Source organism: Capra hircus, chromosome 14, assembly GCF_001704415.2.
Source record: "Capra hircus breed San Clemente chromosome 14, ASM170441v1, whole genome shotgun sequence".
NCBI lineage: Eukaryota > Metazoa > Chordata > Mammalia > Artiodactyla > Bovidae > Capra > Capra hircus.
The window spans coordinates 78,020,163-78,039,930 of record NC_030821.1 but is presented as its reverse complement, the minus strand read 5'-3'; the positions used below and the strand labels follow the sequence as shown (position 1 = coordinate 78,039,930).

The 19,768-nt window shown below is 52.7% G+C and overlaps 1 protein-coding gene across 1 annotated transcript in view; it reads left to right on the top strand.

The window, feature by feature from the left end:
- The window catches only part of COL22A1 (collagen type XXII alpha 1 chain), a 224,960-nt gene continuing 215,241 nt past the window's right edge, over window positions 10,050-19,768 (top strand). The window contains exon 1 of the mRNA XM_018058603.1: window positions 10,050-10,196. The gene's annotated coding sequence lies outside the window, so the exon portion shown is untranslated. The remainder of the gene's footprint in view (window positions 10,197-19,768) is intronic.

Here is a 19,768-nt window from a genome sequence, read left to right as displayed (position 1 = left end):
CCCAGCCCGGAATCCCAGCCTCATTCACTGCATTGTACCCAGGGAAAGAAGGGCGCCTTGAAGTGTGCAGAAAAGAGGGGGCATGTCTTGCCTTGAGCGTGGAGTCGGCGTCCACCCTCTGGTTCGTGGGGCCTCCGTTTTCCCACGGCAACTGGCAACTCCCCCCACACCCGCCCCCTGCTTTGCCCTCATCCTACCAGCTTTTAATCCGAGGATCATTTCCAAGGGCCTCCCAGTCAGGGCGTCTTGGCTCAGTGGAAAGGAAAGGTGCTTCTTCAGGGAGGCAACAGCACCGTGGGAGGAAGCTGGGCTGGGCTTTGGTGGCAGGGGGCTGGGGACTGTGCGGGCAGCAGGCCTCAGAGGTGCTCTGATGGGCCTGCGGCTGGACATGGCACGCCTGCCCTGTCCTTAGGAGAGTCTTCCCTAACAGAGCCTTTCCTCCCAGGTCGGAAGCACTGCGCTCATTCTGCCCCCAACCAAATCTGATCATGCCTTGAAGTCGCCCACTCCCACTTCTTCCTTCCCCCATCTCACCAGCCTCCTGCGTTTGGTTGACTCAAGGCAGCAAGGAAGGGCTTCCCAGGTGGCTCAGGGCTGAAGAATCCACCTGGCAATGCAGGAGATGTGGGTTCAATCCCCGATGCAGGAATATCCCACACGTCTCAGAGCAGCTAAGTCCGCATGCCACAACTATTGAGCCTGTGCTCTGGAACCTGGGAGCTGAAACTACTAAGCCCTCATGCCCTAAGGCCTGTGGCCCGCAACAAGAGAGACCGCAATGGGAAGCCGGTGCATCACGACTAGAGAGCAGCCCCCACTCACCGTAACTAGAGAAAAGCCCGCGCGCAGTGAAAACCCAGTGCAGTCAAAAGTCAATAAGACTAAAAAAAAGACGATAGCAAGGAATCACGACCGGCCGCCTGGTCCAGCCCCTTCAGCTCTCCCTTCCCTGGGCCCTGACCTCCACGTGCTCCCTCAGCTCAGACTGGAGACAGGAGGGGTCTTGGCTCCAGCCGACCCTGCATGCTAACTTCCATGCTGGAACTCAGGCTTCCTGGCTAGTCTGGTGCTGACCTTGGACCTTACCTATAACATATGCACACTTAGTCCTGACCCTGGAGCTGGTGAGAATTGCAGGCGCCTTACTGGCTCAGACGGCAAAGCGTCTGCCTACAGTGCAAGAGACCCAGGTTTGATCCCTGGGTTGGGAAGATCCCCTGGAGAAGGACATGGCAACCCACTCCAGTATTCTTGCCTGGAAAATCCCATGGATGGAGGAGCCTGCTGGGCTACAGTCCATGGCGTCACAAAGAGTCGGACACGACTGAGCGACTTCGCTTTCACTTACCTGAGAGCAGGGACGGGGCCAAGAAGGAGCACCAATCACCGAGTCGCGGGTTACCCCGGGGTGCCTGAGTTTTCTCTGTACCCACAAGCATCTTCTCTTTCATTCTCAGCACCTCACACACATCCCATGTGCAGACCACTCTCCTGGGACTGTATGGTTCAATAGAGGACCATGACTAGCTTTTCTGAGCACCTACTAAGTGCTGGCATTTGTGGCTAATTTCACAGAGGGGATGTCATTTACGTGAGGAAACTACTGAAGCCTCGTAGTCGCCCTCGGATGACTTGCGTGAACCCACAGGATGGGCGCCACAAGGCAGGACCTAGGGGTTCCGGGTGGTCTCCCCTCTCTGCCCTGAGTCCTTGCAGCGAGTGATACTCAGACTTTGGGGTATCTCTCCGAGACCATGTATGGGTCCCTCTCCCCAACCCCTGCAGACCAAAGGTGGCCCTTTCCAACCCTTTCCTTGTTCAGATAGCCTGAGGGTGGGGTGCATCCCACGCCCAGCCCACTGTCGCTCTGTAAATATTTGTCTGCGCTTTTCTCACTGCCTGCAAAGGTGGGTGAGTGCAAAGCCAGACGGGGCGTGTGAGCACAGGCAGTTTGTCAGCATAATTGATACTTCGAGGCCGGAGGCCCGGCTCAATGGATGCCTGCCGAGCAGATGGGCGAGGATGTGTAATCCCTATAATACAGGCAGGCGTGTAATTTAGGAAAGTGGATTTGTTTTTCTGGAACAACGGGGACAGATAATGCCACTCCACGCAGCCAAGACGGTCTCTGGAGAGTTCAGATCCGCACCGCTTTTCTCTCTTGCGTTTCGAATGCTTGTTCTGCAGGCATCCGTCACCGTCACCGGATGGCGGCCCTGTGAGTGAGCGCTCCGTCCTCCCTGGTCCCCCCACCCCCTCCCAGCTGCCCACAGGGGGACACAGATTGACCTCTGGGTGGCAGCGGGGCATGGAGGAAGTCGAAAACCAGCTTCTGTCTTCTCATCTCTGCAGCAGGGATGATGGTGCCTTCTGCATCGTCACTCATTCAGCCACATCAGGCATACTCGTGGAGCCCCTGTCTCTGTGGGCTGGGTGTAACCAGCTCTGACAGTGCTGAGCAGATAGCAGATGCTCCACACATGCACCTGCCAGACTTTTCCTTCTTTCCTAAAACTCCAGTTTATAAAGCAGCCTCCCGTCTCTAAACCCCCTCCCCCCAGCACTCTTGTCCTGTACAGAGTAAGATCCCTATTTCTTTACTGGGCTCTAGCATTGAAGCCATCCAAGAAAAATAAATCTATCAGAAAACAAGGTGTGCACATCCTTTAACCACCTGGGACCATTTCTAGGACCCTTCCCGCCTAATCACAAGCACAGATAGAGAACAGAGTGAGGCGCACGTGGAGAGGTGTTTCCTGCGGCATGTTGCCAGTGACTAAAGACTTGGGAATAGCTATCCATCCCTTGAGGAATCGCGACGGAAATTCCTGTTCTCCATTCACCAAGCTTGGTGAGATTTCCTGGCATGTGATGGGCGTCTAGTGTGTGTGTGAAATGAAAGAACAGATGGAAATCAAGGTGGCCGTGAACAGAATAAGGTCAATCTAAAGCAAATGATACCGACAAGTGCCCAACATACAGGGTTAGATGGAAAAACAACTATAGAATAGGATGTGTAAGGGGCTTCCCAGGTGACACTAGTGGGAAAGACCCCCCTGCCCCCACCACTGATGCAGGAGGCACAGGAGACACTGGTTCAATCCCTGGGTGGGGAAGATCCCCTGGAGGAGGGCATGGCAACCCACTCCAGTATCTTGCCTGGAGAATCCACCATGGACAGGGGAGCCTGGTGGGCTACAGGTCCATGGGGTCTCAAAGAGTCAGACATGACTGAAGTGACTTGGCACACGTGCGGGGTATGTAAAGAACATGTTCTCATTTTCGAAAACAGAATGTAGAAAATATTAAGAAAGCTACAAAAGCATCTCTTCAATACAGACTTTTGGAAAGAGAAAGGGAGAGCCTGCTTTTTTCCTTCCTCCAACTCTTCTCCTGCTTTATTCTTTCTTACCTTGTAATGAGCATAACCATAAATCTCCACTTGAATGACTTTCCATCATTTCTTTCATCCGATCCCCTAGCATTGGACATTATGACTGTTGCCCATTTTTCACTTTTGTAAACAGTGCTGGTCTGAACACTCTTGGGAACATATCTGTGCTGACGAGGAATACATTCCGGGAAGGACAATCACTGCCATTTTTACTAATGTTCCTTCCAGTTGTCTTTGACCCACTGCACATGACTTAATTGATTTCACAATCAAGGAATGGTTCACCCTTTACTAGCTCTGACAGAGCAAGCGACCCTCCGAAGCTCACTTGCCTCACCTGGAAAAGGGAAGTTTATGATTTGAGATGCTGCCAACCGACAGGGACGATCCCTGGACGTGGGCAGTCATATCACCCGGGGTGCCCAGGAATCTTAGCAGGGGACTTCACAGAAAGAAGGAGTTACTGATGTTGGTGTAACTGGCTCAGTTTCTAAACCAGGGAAGCCTGGGAATGGGGTGTGATCCCAAGGGCAAGCAACTGACCCAGGACTTGCCTAGGTGGCTTTGGCAGGATCACACCATCAGTGTGAAGGCTCTGGTTGAAATCACCCTGAATGGGACAGCAGGCAAGACCCAGGAAGAAGGAGATTCTGAGTTGCCAGGAAACCAGTGTTTGATTTCTCAGCTGATAACTTCGACCCCCTTTTCAGAAATCAGAGCATTTTTGTGCTAAAAAAAGGAAATTTTCAAGTCATCTTTCAGGCTGGGATATGTAGAAGAAAAGCTTCTAGAAGGAGACCTAGATTCACAGGCAGGTGGACAGCTCTGGCAGGATTCTCAGCAGCCAAGCCTCCGCCTTGTATCCATGAGAGGAGGCTGGCCCTGTTACCCTGCCAGCTGTGCTCAAAGTGACACACGCGTGTCTGGAAGTGTTTCGAGCACACAGGTACCTAGCTCGTGGCCACGGTGACTGATGTCATTGTTCTTTAGTTGCTATTATTATTTGCTGTCTCTCCTGGAGAATTCCATGGGCAGAGGAGTCTGGTGGGGCTACAGTCTCTGGGGTCACAAAGAGTCAAACACAACTGAGCGACTAACACTTTTAACTTCACTGGAGATGTCAGGGCGTCTCAGGAAGAGACATCAGCCCAGGGACTAAGTCCCCTCACTCACCAGCTCCTCTCTGCTCTGGACCAGGCGCTGTCCTCCCCAGAGGATGCAACAGAATTTCCTGCCCTCTTGGGTCTTGTTTCTGTCTGGGGAGACAAAGAGGAAACACTCAAACATAAAATACACTGTCAGAAGGTGCGGCTGGCTTGCCCTCAGTCACTCAGTCATGTCCAAATCTTTGCGACCCCATGGATTGTAGCCCGCCAGGCTCCTCTGTCCAGGGGGATTCTCCAGGCAAGAACACTGGAGTGGGTTGCCATGCCCTCCCCCAGGGGATCTTCCCAACCTGGAGACTGAATCCAGGTCTCCCGCATTGCAGGCAGATTCTTTACCGTCTGAGCCACCAGGGAAGCCCAAGACAGGCCAAAGCCAAGTAGGGAGCAGGGACAGATGTCGAACTGGTTTGCATTTTTTTTTAAAATTTATTATTGTCAGGACCCTTAACATGAGATCTACCCTCTTAACCAATTTTTAGGTGTGTAATACCATACCGTGCACCTTGCTGTAGAGAATCTAGAACTGATTCACCTTGCTCACGTGACTCTGTGCCCCCTGAACAGGGACTCTTCGCTTCTTGCTCCCCTGGATCATGGCAGCCCCTGTTCCGTACCCTCCTTCTGTGCATCTCACTGCTCCAGCTGCTCAGCAGTGGAACCCTACAGCGAGCGGAACGTCTTCAAGACGCACCCGTGCTGTCACAGATGGCAGGATTTCCTTCTTTTCCAAAGCAGAATGACACTCCATCGTATGTCCATACCGCACTGTCTTCACCCGTCCGTCCACAGTGGGCATTTAGGTTGTTCCGAAATAACCTTGGATATCGCGCCCAATAAACGCAGACGGGGTGGGGAGGGGGCCTGCTGAGGAGGGGGCCTTTGACCCGAGCCCTCTGTGGAGGAGTACATGGCGCCTGAGGCGGGCCCTCGAGGGAGGGAGGGCCACCGAGAGCCCCGACTGTGTAGAGGGGCTCCATGTGGGAGAAAAGGCAGGGAGGCCAGGGTCCAGGGCCAGACTGTGGGGAGGGCAGGGTCCTGGGCAGTTTGTGAAGGAACACGGTGTGGCCTGGGGGCTTCAGAGTTGATTCTAAGCAAAAGGGGAAACCCTCAGGGGGCGTTTCCAGCAAAGATAAAGAAACTGGATTTGATTTTCAAAGGATCCCCCTGGAGGCTGGTGGGTGGAGGGTGCCCAGAATCCATTCCAAACATGCCCTCCCCCGCCCCACCCTTCCAACCTCCGCAATCTGGCCCCCTCGCTTTTCCCGATGTTCATCCTGCCAGTAGTAACTGATTTGTAACGCACCTGTTACATGGCAAGCACCACCCTGGGCTTGGGGACACAGCAGTGAACAAGAAGATGCATTTACTGCCCTCACAGAGATTGAAGTAAGAAAGAAATGCAGGAAATACCCCACTTTTTTTAAGAGAAAGGAAAAGAATAACAGATTTCAGTAAGTGCAGAGGTTTGATAAAAAGGCATGGTGGGTCAGAATGACTCCTCCCAGGAAAACGTCCCGCTCTAACCCCTGGAACGTCGGCATGTGGTTCACTCTCGGGACTGTGTTATGTTATGGGGCCCACATTAATAGAGGGAGCTTATTGAGATTGTCTGGGAGAGCCTCACCTAATCCGATGAGCTTCTGAAATCAGCCAAACTTTCTCTGGCTGATGGCAGAAGAAGGCAGAAAGAGAAAAGCGGTGCTTCCACTGGGCTGGCCCAGGAAGAAGCAGACGTCTGATGGAGAGTGCTGACCTCTCAAAGGGATGCTGGGGCCATGCTCAGCACTGACAGGGAGCCAGATAACAGGGATTTCTGTGCCACAAGCAAGGCACCACAGCCAGCAACCCCAATGAGCTCAGCAGCCGATTCCTCCCCAGGAATTTCCAAGGGAAATGTGGTTTGCAACACCTGAACTGCACCTTCGGGAAACCCTGAGTAGATGATCCCTTGATGTTTCCACCCAGAAATGTGAACTATGACTGGCAATCACCCTACAGTTATTTCATATGGTGTTTATTATCACCATGATGGAATGGGTGGAAGAAATGAGGAGGAAGTAAGTCACAAGGGGCATTTTCTAGCTCTTTGTCTAATGGATATCCATATACTTTTGTATGCAGAATGATGGGTGTGTGTGTATGTGTTAGTCACTTAGTCGTGCCTGACTCTTTGCGACCCTGTGGATTGTAGCCCATCAGGCTCTTCTGTCCATAGGATTCTCCAGGCAGGAATGCTGGAGTGGGTAGCCATTCCCTTCTCCAGGGGATCTTCCCGACCCAGGGATCGAGTCCAGGTCTCCCGCATTAGGCAGATCCTTTACTGTTTGAGCCATCAGGAAGCCCATGAGGAATGATACCCAGAATATTTTCTATTTCCGTTTAACACATCTTGAAAATTTGAGCAGCTTGGCATCAGAGTTGGACTCAGCAACTGGACTCAGCAGAGAAAGAGTCCAGAAGGGAAGGAGGCGAGACAGAGCTTTCTGGAATTGTCTTTGCAGAGCCCTCTGCTCACTTCTCCAGGCTCTCAGCCTCTCTTTGCAGAGATGGAGAACAGAAGAAATCCTTGTGTCCATTTCTCAGAGGAAGGGCATGACCTTGTGAACCCACGGATCCGTTTTCGTGAAGAGGTTAGGTTTGGAAGACGGCAGCAAGGAGGGCCTGGAAGGCAGTGCCGAGTATGCCCGGCCTCCTCTCTGGGCCTCGGGGTGCTCAGGTGCGGAAGGAGATGGAAGGAGAGGCCGCTGGTCTCCGGGGGTTTGTCCAGCCCGGAGAGGCCTTCATTCTGGTTTAACAGTGGCAGCAGGGATTTCCCTGGCAGTCCAGTTATTCAAACTCCGTGCTTCCATTGCAGGGGCAAGGGTTCAATCCCTGGTCAGGGAACTAAGATCCCATGTGCTGCTAGGCACCACACACACAAAAAAAGTTACCATTGCATTTGATAAAAATTTAAAACAAAATAATTTTTAAAAAACCACTGGCAGCCACAGAAGGGAAGATGGGAGACTGAGGGCTAGGGTGTGTGGTGGGGGCCGTGGGGCTCTGTCCACAGCTGGCAGTCAGGACACACTCAGTCATGGTGAGGCGTGGGGAAGGGGCAGGGGCAGGGGGAGAGCCCTGGGCGACAGGACCACTGCAGGGCAGGGTCCCAGAGACAGTCCCAATGGTGGCAGAGGCCTTCTGTCCTGTGAGCTGACCTCCCTCACTAGGACTCAGGGGTCATCAGCAGGGGGAGGTTGTTTGGGGGACCCCACTGGGGCTGCCCCTCAAATGTGCAAGCTCGTTTTCAGCATGGGGCCCGGCACTAGCTGTTCTAGGAGCTCTATCTCTGATTTTGGATGGTTTCCCAGCTCACCTCCCTGCCATGGCCCATGGGCTCTAGAAAGCCCCCCACTGGCCAAACCCCTGCCCCACAAGCGCTCCAGACACTCCTGATCATCTGGCTTGAGTCCACGGTCTTCTCAGGCCTCCCCAGCTGCATCAGTCACCTGTGCCCTGCTCCCCTCTCTAGCCTGGCCCTGGCCACAATCCCCCCATGAGCCCCAGGCCACAAGGGGCCCTCAACTCCACGCTCAAGTCCTTTACTCTGCCTGGCCAGCTGCCTGTGACCTAGTGACCTCCGGGCACCCTGCAAGCCTCGACCCTGGGTACCCTCCTTCATCAGGCAGGGCAGAGGTGCTCCCATCTCTAGTCACGGCCCCCTGGTACTGATTCTGGAGTCCGGCTCTCTCCATTCACTCTCTAATTCATCTTTCTTCTCTGGGTCTTTCACAGCACTTAGGACAGCCTGGTCATTCAATGCGGTGGGCCGCATCCCTGTATTCTGTCTCCCTGTGATGATGGGCACAGGCAACTTCCCCCTCCCAACCAGGCTCAACATGATACCTGGCACCTGGGCACACGCGGGGCCCGTGACGCCTGTGTGTTAAGTGACTATGCCGTCTAGTCCTTTCACGCAGGTGTGATGACTCTCTTCCTAGCCTCCCTACCCTACCTGTGACTCTGATAACCAGGGCGCCCATCTCAGTTCATTGCCATCCCATGCCAGGACAGCGCCCACCCACCCCCCAGCATGCCTCCTGTGTCCCATTTACCTGGCAGTTGACACTCTGCCTGGTACCAGGTGGGCTCCCAATCCACCCCAAGTGTAATGGACTGCCGCAGGGACAAAGGGAAATGAGGAGGAGAGGAAGGAAGGGGCTGGATGGCTGAGAATTCCCTGGGTCACAGATGAGCCCCACTCTGTTTATTAAATCCCTGCTGCCGAGCAGAAGACCAAATAAAGACACCCCGGAGCTTGGGAGTCTGATTTGTGTCAAGAGGGGCTGAGGGAGGTCATTCAAATTAAGGCATGTTCTCATCTAGTTCAAAATACTCATGCCCGGCCCATTTTTAGGAACGGAGGTCAGCAAGAAAAAGCAGAGGAGCCCTTGGGGCCAGCACCTGTTCCTTCCCTTCTTTTGGAGGCTTTGCAGCCCTTGAGGAAGGAGAGTGTGCTCCTCACACCCACCTGGCCCCCATCCCTGTTCTTCTGGGGGACTCCCGCGGGCGGATGACAATGGCTCTCCCTGAACTTTCCTAGTCCTCATCTCAAAATAAGGACATCAATCCACCCCTCCCCCAGGATGTTCTGAGAGCAGGGAGAGGGGCCACCTGTAGCCAGAGGCAGGCAGGTGCTGGGCCAGCAGAGGGGCTCACAGAGCGGCTCACAGAGCGCGGCAAAAGCGAAGCCCCCCACCCCTGGCTCCCTGCCCCTCCAAACTTTCCAAACTTGCAGGCAGCTGCTGCCTAGAGAGGGGGCTATTTCAGACCAGGCTGTAAAAGGGACCGAAATACCCGCTGAAGTCTATTATTGGACGAGAGTTGTCAGGCCCTGTCCCGGGCTTCTGAGTGACTCCTCTTTGCCGCCTGGTGCCCGACGCTGTTCCTGAAGCCCTCACCCCTCCCCAGCCTCCTGCCCCCAACCCCCCACCGCGACCCCCAGAGGGACACCCCATCCCCCTCTCCCCCTTCTTCCGGGAACCTCCCGCCCCTCCGGCCCCTGGCACTCCAGGGGACGGAGCGTCTCCTTCTCCGCTCGCCCCACCCCCGCCCCTTCGCCCGCCCCGCCCCTCTTAGCCCCGCCCCACTGCCCGCCTCCCTCCTCGCCCCGCCCACCTCCGCGCCCCGCCCTCCGCGCTCCGGCTGGGGATCCCACCGCCCCGGCCGCTTCGCCCCTGGGGGGACCAGAGCAGCTTTGTTCTTGGGCAGCAGCTGGGCTGGCTGCCGCTGCTGCATTTTTGTTCCCCCCAAGGAGGTGTCTCCCGTTTCCTTATTTTTCTGTTTCTCACAAACTTTCTGTTTTATCCTCTAAGTGCCAAGCCTCACCTTTTTCACAGTATTTATTTAGTTAGTGGTCTGATAACTAGCTCTCTCTCCGGACCCCGGCCGGGGCCAAGGCGCCAGAGCTGTTACAGGTCTAACCTAGGGAGTCAGTTTGCTAGATTTGGGGGGAGGGTGGGCGGGGCCGCTGGCAGGTGACACCCCCCCGCCCCGGAGGGGGCTGCCTGGGGCTCGCGGCTTCTCCAGACTCGCTTCTTCTGGATCCGCCTGGACTCGACCCCGGCTGGCATCCCCCTGAGCCTCGCCTCTGCCAGGTAAGGCCGGCTTCTTTTCTCTGCTGGGGGCTGCCGGGGGTCACAGGGCTTCAGGCTTCCCCCATCTCCCCCGCGACCAGGAGGGGAGCGTCCTGGGGCCGTGAGCCCCGGGGGCAATGCCCTCTCCTCCCTGGGATCTAGCTCCTTCCGGAGCACCAGCGCACCTAGCTCCTCAGACAGTGTGACCTCGGTCCTGACAGGTGGGCCTGTGCTGGGCCCAGGTTCAGAGTGGGATGGAGCAAAGTCGATGAGAAGCACCTGTTTGATTCTAGCCAAGCAACCCTGGGAAATAGGAGCACAGGGTGGCTGGCGCCAGGCAGCCTGTGAGATGCAAGTTGGTTTCTGAGTTGCTACTTTTGAGTTGTCGAGACATCCTAGCTTCTTTTAACTTTCCAATAAAAAATTTGGAGCAGGAGCCAGAAAGATTTTGTTAAAAAAAACAACAAGACAAACGAAAAATCACAGAGTGAAGTGGGGAAGAATAGTGTCCCTTTGGTTTTGCATTCAGTGTCCAGGATCTTTGCCTGTTGGTCTCAGTTGACATCTCTTTCCTGTCTGAGCAGTGTGTCTCCCTCTCCCAACTTTCTCCGGTCCAGGAAGGTGTTTTTGTTCCTTTTCTGCAAAGCCAATCTCTGCAGCAGACCTGAGCTTCTTGTCCCAGGTTATAAAGTGTAATTGGAATTAGTCACATTTTTGGCAAAATGTGCCCTCCCTTCTCCCCACTCAGGTCCCGACTCAGAGATGACAGATAGGGGAGAGGCTTATCAGGCATGTCCTGAAGGGGGCGACCCTGCTAGTCCCCTCCCCAGAACATCATTCCATTGTCATCTTCCAGCACCTTCTGCGGCACCCCTGTGGGAACACAGGTCATTCCAGCTCCCGTCTGTGTCTCATTGAAGATGTACACCTGGCAAAATCCTAGGAAGCCAGGCTTGTGCTGTGAGAGCCCCCGGTGATGGGCCGCATTTTCAGACCCTTCTAGTTTAGTTCACTGAGTTGTTCCAGGGAAGTTCTAAAGCCCAGGGCTTCTGTGTTGCTGGAGGCTGGGCTGAGTGGGGTGTGTTGTCTGGTTGGTACTGATGCTGGTGAAGGGCGGGAGCCTTGCTGCTCATCTGGCCTCCTGGCCCAGGTGGTGCTAATGGTAACAAATCCACCTGCTATTGCAGGAGACACAAGAGACTCGGGTTGGATCCCTGGATTGGAAAGATCCGCTGGAGTACAAAATGGCAACCTGCTCCAGTATGCTTGCCTGGAAAATCCCATGGACAGAGGAGCCTGGTGGGCTACAGTCCCTGGGTTGAAAAGAGTCAGACACAACTGACTGTTGGAGCACACGCACACACCTCCACGGGGCCTTGAAAATGTTGGGAGCAGAAATTTGTAACTTTTTTTTTTTTTTTTTTTGCTGGAGCTTCTTCAAAGTTTCATCAGGTTCTCAAAAGTTTTCTCATATTTACAAAATGGTTAAGGAAGTGGCCCACAGGCTGATCCAGCCCACAGACAGTCTTAATGCTTCTTAGGTGCATTTTGCATTTGTTTTAATTACTTTTCAACATAAACTGAATCAGATTTCATGTACACATCTTAATCTCTGGCTTCTCTTGAAAAATGAGAAGATGGGACAGCCTTGGGCTTGTGTCCCAGGGAGGCTGTCCATGTGGCTGCCCACCAGCCAGGCAGATGCCCCCTGGTCATCCACGGTCATTGGTGTGACCAGGAGGGTGCTTGCCTCTGGACTGGAAGGTTCAGATTCTCTCTCTCCCTCTGATTCCATTCTAAGAGGGTTGCAGATAAACGGAGTCACTTTCAGAGGAGAGAATGCAGGCTGCCCTGGGAACAGAGTCATGGACCGTAAGAAAGAGCCTCTGTTGTGGAGGAGAGAGGACCCGTGGCTGAAGGAATCTGGGGAGATGCCGTGGAGGAGAGACAGCTGACCCGCTCTCTTGGTCCCCAGAGGGTGGAAGCAGGAGGACCGGTGAATGAAATTTCACTGGATGCTAGATTCCTGTCCAGTGGGAAGATCGGGTCAGAGACAGGAGGGGTCCCCTGGATCCAACCACTGGGGGACGAGGCTCCAATGCTAAAGGGATTTAAACAGAGGTTGGACGGCCATTTCACAGGACCGGAAGGGGTGTTGATCTGAACATCGATGGCCAGGTGAACATTTAAGCTCTTCTCCCAGCTTGAGGGTCTGCACTTCCTAAACGCTTCCTTTCCACCCCTAAAATTCTGCTCATCCACTCTGGCCCCCTGCTCTTTCTTCAGTGCTGCTGCTGATAGAGGCCAGCACGGGCGTGTGGTCACTTGGGTCAGGACTGTGAACTCTCTGTGGGTCATTCATTTCTCGATTTTGTGAACAAGGAAACGGAAGGTGAGAGTCTGAATGGCTTACCTCAGGACAGGTAGAGGGAACAGAAGAGCCAAGATGCAAAGCCACATCTGGGGGATCAAAGCCCTTATCACACCGACAGAAGAGGCCACCATTGCAGATGCAGGCAGCTGAGGAGAGCTGGGATGAAGAAAGCCCACGGGGATCTTTAGGGTGGGGAGGTCCCTGAGGATTTCCTAGCCCATCTTCCTACTCAGGGCTGGAAGACACGGCAGCTTGCCTGACAAAAACAACTTTAGTCATTTTTATTAAATAAATGAAATAAATATTTTTATTAATAAAAATCAATAACAGAAGTCAAGGAAGACGTATCTGGTAAGATGAGAAGAGTCCAGTTGCCCCATTTTACAGATGAAGGGACAGAGTCCAGGAGAACGTGGATGACTTGACTGTTTTGTATGTAGAGTCAGAGATGGGTCTCAAATGCACGTCTACTGAGAGATACCTGGGCATAGAGGGCTTGCCCTTGGTCTTCCTGCCCATTGTGCGTGCGTACGTGTGTGTGTGTGTGTGTGTCAAGGCCAGGCGGCCACACTGACCTCTCCTCCTTGCACTTTGCAGTGAGTAAGTGAACAAATGTCCATAGGAATTGCAACACTGAATGAGTGAAGGACATGAACCACTTCTCAGCCTTATGATTTAGCAAAATTGGCCACTTTCTTTGTGGTTTAGTAAACACCATTTTTTATTGCTTCTTCTAATCCCTTCGGTGGATGCCGCCCCCCCCATTCCTGCTTGCTGCCTCAGCGAGCCTCTTTCTGCATGTGACTTCCGACCCTCGCGATGCCGTCCCTGAGATTATTCCTAAGGAATAGGCATTCTGGGTCAAAGGGCGGGGCCATTTTAATAGCCCTCAGGAGGTTTTGGGACTGGGCCTTCATGAGAAGCCAAAAGCTGGGTAACATCGTGGTCTGAACAGAGGGAAGTCTTGGCCGAGATCCAGGGAATGTGCCGACCAGCCCTCCTGCTGTGGTCGTGGAGCTAGTCGGAACCCTCTAGAGACAAACCCCATCTGATGGGGTTAAGTTCTCATCTGCTGTCCGCCTGCCTTAGCTTGGACACTCCCAGTTAGTGCGTGCTCACCACTTCTAGCTAACTCTGCATAAGTTCTGATAGAGATGAGAACATCATTTTAATTTCTTAAAGTTGGGTTCATAATACAGTTTTGGGAGGAAAAAAAGCAATTTGCACCATCCTTTTTGGTTGGAGCTCTCTAAAGAGAAAACTTTCTTTTAACTGCATCCTGACAGATAGGAGCCAATTGGAACTGGTCTTGACTGCCTGGCAGCCAAGTGGCTGAAGCCAGAGTGTGCTGTATAAAAACAAGAAAAAGCAAAATGAGCTCAACAATGCAGTCAACAAAGTCTCACTTGAAAATCAAACAGTGCTACAAGCTTCTTTGGGGTGATAGATTCATGACCACACAGGGCTTTACCAGATAGTCATTCCTTTAACAGCCTCTTTCTTCTCAAGCCTGTGAGATGACCATCACAGCCACCTTGCCCCATCTCCTCGTCTGGAGTCTGACTCATCTCTGTCCCAGCCTTTGCTCACCTTCTCCTGTCCTACTCCCGGGGCAGAGGAACCGCCACCTCCCAAGGGGAACCAGTGGTTTGTTAGTGGATATCTTGTTAAAATGAAAGTTTTCTCCCTGCCACCTCTGTCTGTCAGCCCTTACTCCATGTTTTTGGTGGTACTTAGAATAATTAAAGGGGGCTTCCCTGTCAGTCCAGTGGTTAAGACTCTGCTTCCAATGCAAGGGGTTAGGTTGCATCCCTGTTCAGGGAACTAAGATCCCACATGCCACACGGTGTGGCCAAAGGGAAAAAAAACAGTAGAATAATTGAAATCTCCTTTCCCATAACATCTTTTTTTGACCTCTGTAAAAACAAGACTAGTGTGACCCTGAGCCTGATATTGGACCCCAGTTGGTCCCAGGTTATATAATCTACATTCTCCCATCACTCCTGGGGATCAGTTACGCTGCTACCCCCTGTGCAGATGGACAGCCCAGTGGCCTGTCCATCCGGGGCTTACAGATGTTTAGTCCCACAGTAAGTAAGTGGCAGAGCTGGGACTCAAACCCATGTCTTCGTGCAGAATCCATGGCCTGAACCAAAATTCCGATCTGCCTTGAGTGTGTCAGGTAAATGTAGAACATTCATCCAATGAGGCATATATACCATATGGACCATCCTTGTTCTTTTTAGAAAATATTTTTCATTAGAATGTCTTAAATTATGAAAGCAATGAAAGTATGTTTTTTAGCATTTAAATGCATGAGAAATTCATAAGTGTATAATTGCTTTATACTTGAAAGTGTATTTTTACAAAGGCAAAAATATTGACAATGCCCTGTGTTTTCATCTCCCCAGCTTATGCAATAGTAACATTCTGACAAATACCCTTTCGGAATCTATATCCAAACATACACATCAATCAAAAATCCAACATTTGAATGTAGTAGTCATTGTCAATGACTACTACAGCAAGTTTACCTACCACTGTGTCTAGGTCATAGGAGGGGCTCTGTTAATAACTGAAAGGTTGAATTGTCTGTTTTGCCTGGTCTAATGGTTCCTCTGAGGCCACTGGGCTGTGGGGCAATGGTCTCCATCAGCCTTCAGCAAAATGGACGGGCAGGATAAGACCCCAGATGGCATGTTTGCAGGTCTCTGAGGAAACACCTAATGCAGCTCAGCTTTCCCCCTTGCTCCTGCATTGCTGTGGAGTCCGCGTGGGCTTTCCTTGCCGCTCGGTTCCCCGCCTGCCCTCCCGGTGTTCCCCGCCCCCGGCTCCCCGTGCTGCCACAGCTTCACGTCCTCGGCTTCTGTAACCCCGAAGGCTAGTCTGTCTCTGCCCCTCGCCAATGAGTCCCTGGAGTTCATGGGTTTTGCATTTCTTATCTCTGAACTACTAGCGTCTGCACGGTGGTGGGCGCAGTAAGGAACTCAATACATCTTTGTGGGAGGAAGGAATTTCCAAACAGTGATGATCAAATGCCTGGCACATAGTATCTGATTAATAAAATTACAGCTTGGTTTAAATCACAGATAAGGGAGTGAAATATCAAGATTGGAAAAGTGGTACTGATATTTGCAGTGTCTGGCACAGCGTCCCACAGACAGACATGTATGGCGGATGTTAGTCCTTCCCCATCAGCGTGGCGTGGTGGTGGGGGTGAACTCTGAGCGATGACCGGGCAGCTCTGGACCTTGGGCATTGCTGGGGGTCCCACTGAGCCCTAGGGGCCTGGATTCATGGACCGGGCTGTGTTGGTGGATCTAAGTCTGGCTTGGGTCTGAATCTGGCCCTTCTCTTGCCTGTCTGCGTGGTCCAGGACCTTTTAGAGACTCTCTGTGGGAGCCGAGGGGATGGGCTCAGAAAACACGGTGAGGCACAGCTCAAGGCCTGGAAATCTCTGGTCAGTGAGTAGATCTGACATCCTCAGTGCCTGGTAGGTCAACTTGCTAGAACCTTTGGAAGGTGGTACAGGCCCCAGGATTCCCTGGCAGCCACACCAGCCTGCTCTTATGCTGGAAAAGGAAGTCCTGAACACCTGATCACCCCTCCCTCGGACGGTGCACTGGCTGTACGGCGCATATTGAAGGTACTGTGCTAAGTCGCTCAGTCATGTCTGGATCTTTGCCACCCGGTGGACTGTGGCCTGCCAGGCTCTCTGTCCATGGGATTCTCCAGGCGAGAGAGTGGGTTGCCATGCCCTCCTCCAGGGGATCTTTCCAACCCAGGGATCAAACCCAGGTCTCCCACATTGCAGGTGGGTTCTTTACCATCTGAGCCACCGGGGAAGCCCAAGAGTACTGGAGTGGGTGGCCTGTCCCTTCTCCAGGGGAACTTCCTGACCCAGGAACCCAACGAGGGCCTCCACATTACATACTGACTACAAACACCTATGTCTCTTGCCTCTTTGGTTGGTCATTTCCTGCCCTGCCCCCAGGGCTCTGTCCGGTTGGTGCTCTGAATGGCTGCTGCGGGTCAGATGTGCTTAGGGCATCAAGGGGGCAGATACCCCAGTGCCCTGAGGCCAAGCTGCCCTCCGTGTGTTCAGGTAGGGATTTGGGTGCCCCTAGCCAACCACTCACCATGCAGCAGTACTTACTAGAACACAGACCATTGGCACTGTGTGTTTACACACTCCCCCCGGGTAATTTTTGCAAGAATACTAGAGGGAGTTAGTCATCACTTTATGTAGCAGAAGAGACCCAGAGCGTTAGGCGACCTGCCCAGAGGCAAATGGCCAGATAAGAGCAGAAGCCTCTTTCGTTTATGCTCCCCCCGCTTTCTCCTCCCCTCCCTTCCCTTCTCTGTGTCAGCATGTTGTCTGTTAAGGCTGGGCTTTCACATTCGACTTCCTAGGGGGTAAACACGGAGGCTTGGAGGAAAGTGGAGAATTCCCCAAACTATCTTTATTTGCTTTTACTTTTCTTAATTGGAGTCTAATTGCATCACAATGTTGTTTTAGTTTCTGCTGTGCAACAAAATGAATCAGCCATACACATATCCCCTCCCCCTTGAGCCTCCCCCCTACCCCTCACCCCCCACCCACCCCTCTAGGTCATCACAGAGCCAGCACCGAGCTGAGCTCCCTGGCTATGCAGAAGCTTCCTGGTAGCTTTACACATGGTCCCGTATATGTTAGCGGTACTCTTGCAGGTCGTTCCACACTCTCCTTCCCCACCAGGGTCCACACATCCGTTCTTTTTGTCTGTGTCTCTATTCCTGCCCTGCAAACAGGTTCATCAGTGCCATTTTCTAGATTCCACACATACGCGTTAATATATGGTATTTGCTTTTCTCTTTCTGACTTTCCTCACTGTTCATCCACATCACTGCCGCTGACCCCACACTATTTTGAATGCCTTGTTCCTCTCTGGGGCTGTGTTCCTACCACGTGCATTCCCGCAGGCAGGAACTCTGCCTGTTTTATCTCCATTGCCGAAGCTCGGGTGTGGGCTTGGGTGGGAGTGGGTTCAGTACTGGGCCTGCGGCGTGAGTGAACGCCTGTGTGGGTAGGTGGTCGGTGGTGATGAGGTGGGGAGGGAGGGAGGGAGTGCAGAAATGCATGACTCCCTGGGTGGAGGGCGGGCTAGAGAGCCGACTGATGAAACAGTGAGTGAGAGAGCAAGCCCGTGGGTGGACGCATGCACGAGGGCCTTGTGATGCGTTAACGCCACCACGAGTTGATCTGCCATGTGTGGACGGTTCTTAGGTGAAAAGGAAGGAAAGAGGATGGGGTGGCAGGGTTCAGTCCTCAGATAGAACCTTTCAAGAGGCTCTTCTCTGTCGCTCCTGCGAATTCTCCCACTGAGAAATGCTCAGACTGGGTTTGGACACAGCAAAGGACAGAGGTGATGAGCAGAACCCCTCCCACTGCCCCCCCCCCCCCCGCAAGGGGAGGTATTTCCGGAGCTTCCTCTTCACCTTGGTCCTGGAGTCCCTGCACAGTGATGCCAAAACAGCGGGTCCTTTGAACAATGAGCCGGAGCCCCGGGTCACGCTGGGCACGAACCTCCCTGGCCCCACTGTGTCAGGCACATCTGTGCATTGATTCCCTGAGAGGGAAACTCACCCCATGGGGTCTCTGTTCCTGGTTCCTCCCCAGGCATCCCTGACCTCCCCCACCTACTCACACCTGCAGAGCAGTGGGTCCTGGAGATCTGAGAAGCTCTCTTAGAAAAAAAGAAACATCCTTTGTGACTAGACAGAGACGGTAACTCCTGTGCTCATAAGCCACATGCTTGCTCTATTCTCAGGACGTAGAAGTTTTAAGATTATATTTTTTAGTATTTTTTTTTTCAAAAAAATAAAAGAGAATGTGCTTTCATTATATAAGTCAATATAGAGTTAGTGGAGACACTCGGTCATGGTTACGCTGATGCATGGAGCGCCTGCTCTGTGCCTGTCACCCTTCCAGGCCCTGAGACATGACTGCTAAGTCTAAGGAGCTCCGTGGAAAAGACAGACCAATAACCTGTTGTGCCATGTCTGACTCTTTGCGGCCCCATGGATTGTAGCCCACCAGGCTCTTCTGTCCATGGGGATTCTCCGGGCAAGAATACTGGAGTGGGTTGCCATGCTCTCCTCCAGGATATCTTCCTAACCCAGGGATCCAACCCAGGTCTCCCACCTTGTAGGCGGATTCTTTACTGTCTGAGCCACCAGGGAAGCCCAAGAGTACTGAAGTGGGTAGCCTATCCCTTCTCCAGGGGGATCTTCCTGACCTAGAAGCAGAAGGAAAAAAAGATCATAGGAAATAACATAAAATAACATAAACACTAGATGAGGGGGTGGGAGGAGTCACAGCTGCCTGAATTCACCTCTGCCCACCCCCAGAGGCTTGGCCAGAGGGGAAATGCCTTAAGTTCAGCTCAGTCACTCCTCAGGCTCATGGACTGATGGCCCAGAGAGAGAGAGAGAGAAACAGTTATGCTGGAGCCCATCATAATACAACCGGAATCAACCCTGAGTATTCATTGGAAGGACTGATGCGGAAGCTGAAACTCCAATACTTTGACCACCTGATGCAAAGAACTGACTCATTGGAAAAGACCTTGATGGTGGGAAAGACTGAAGTCAAAAAGAGAAGGGGGTGAGATGGTTGGATAGCATCACCAACTCAATGGACATGAGTTTGAGCGAACTCTGGGAAACAGTGAAGGACAGGGAAGCCTGGAGTGCTGCAGTTCATGGGGGTCACAAAGAGTCAGACCCAAATGAGCTACTGAACAACAACACACTACTACAATATCAGCTTCCCACTTGACAGGATTCAGAAGATAAGAAGGTCAGTTTTAATATTGTTTATGAGATGATAAAACATCATCCTGGGGGTCTGTGGGAGCTTGAAGAAGACAGTGGCACTCCCTCTGTGGGAAATCAGAGAAGGCTTCACAGAGGAGAAGATGCATCCTAGGGGTTTTGAAGGATGAGTAGGAGTCTAATGACAGAACCGGTGGCAAAGGGTTAGGGCAATGGTGGGGTGTTGAAGAAAGAGGAGGAAGGTGCTGAGGTTGGAGGAAAAGGCTCATGAGGAGTCGGTGGGGACCATGAACCTGGAAAAGGAGATTGGGACAAGACTGAGAAAGGCTGGAAGGAGAAGGCTTTCTTCTGGGAATGACGTGAACAGACCTGTGTGCTCCAATGACATCTGTGCCCAAGGCCC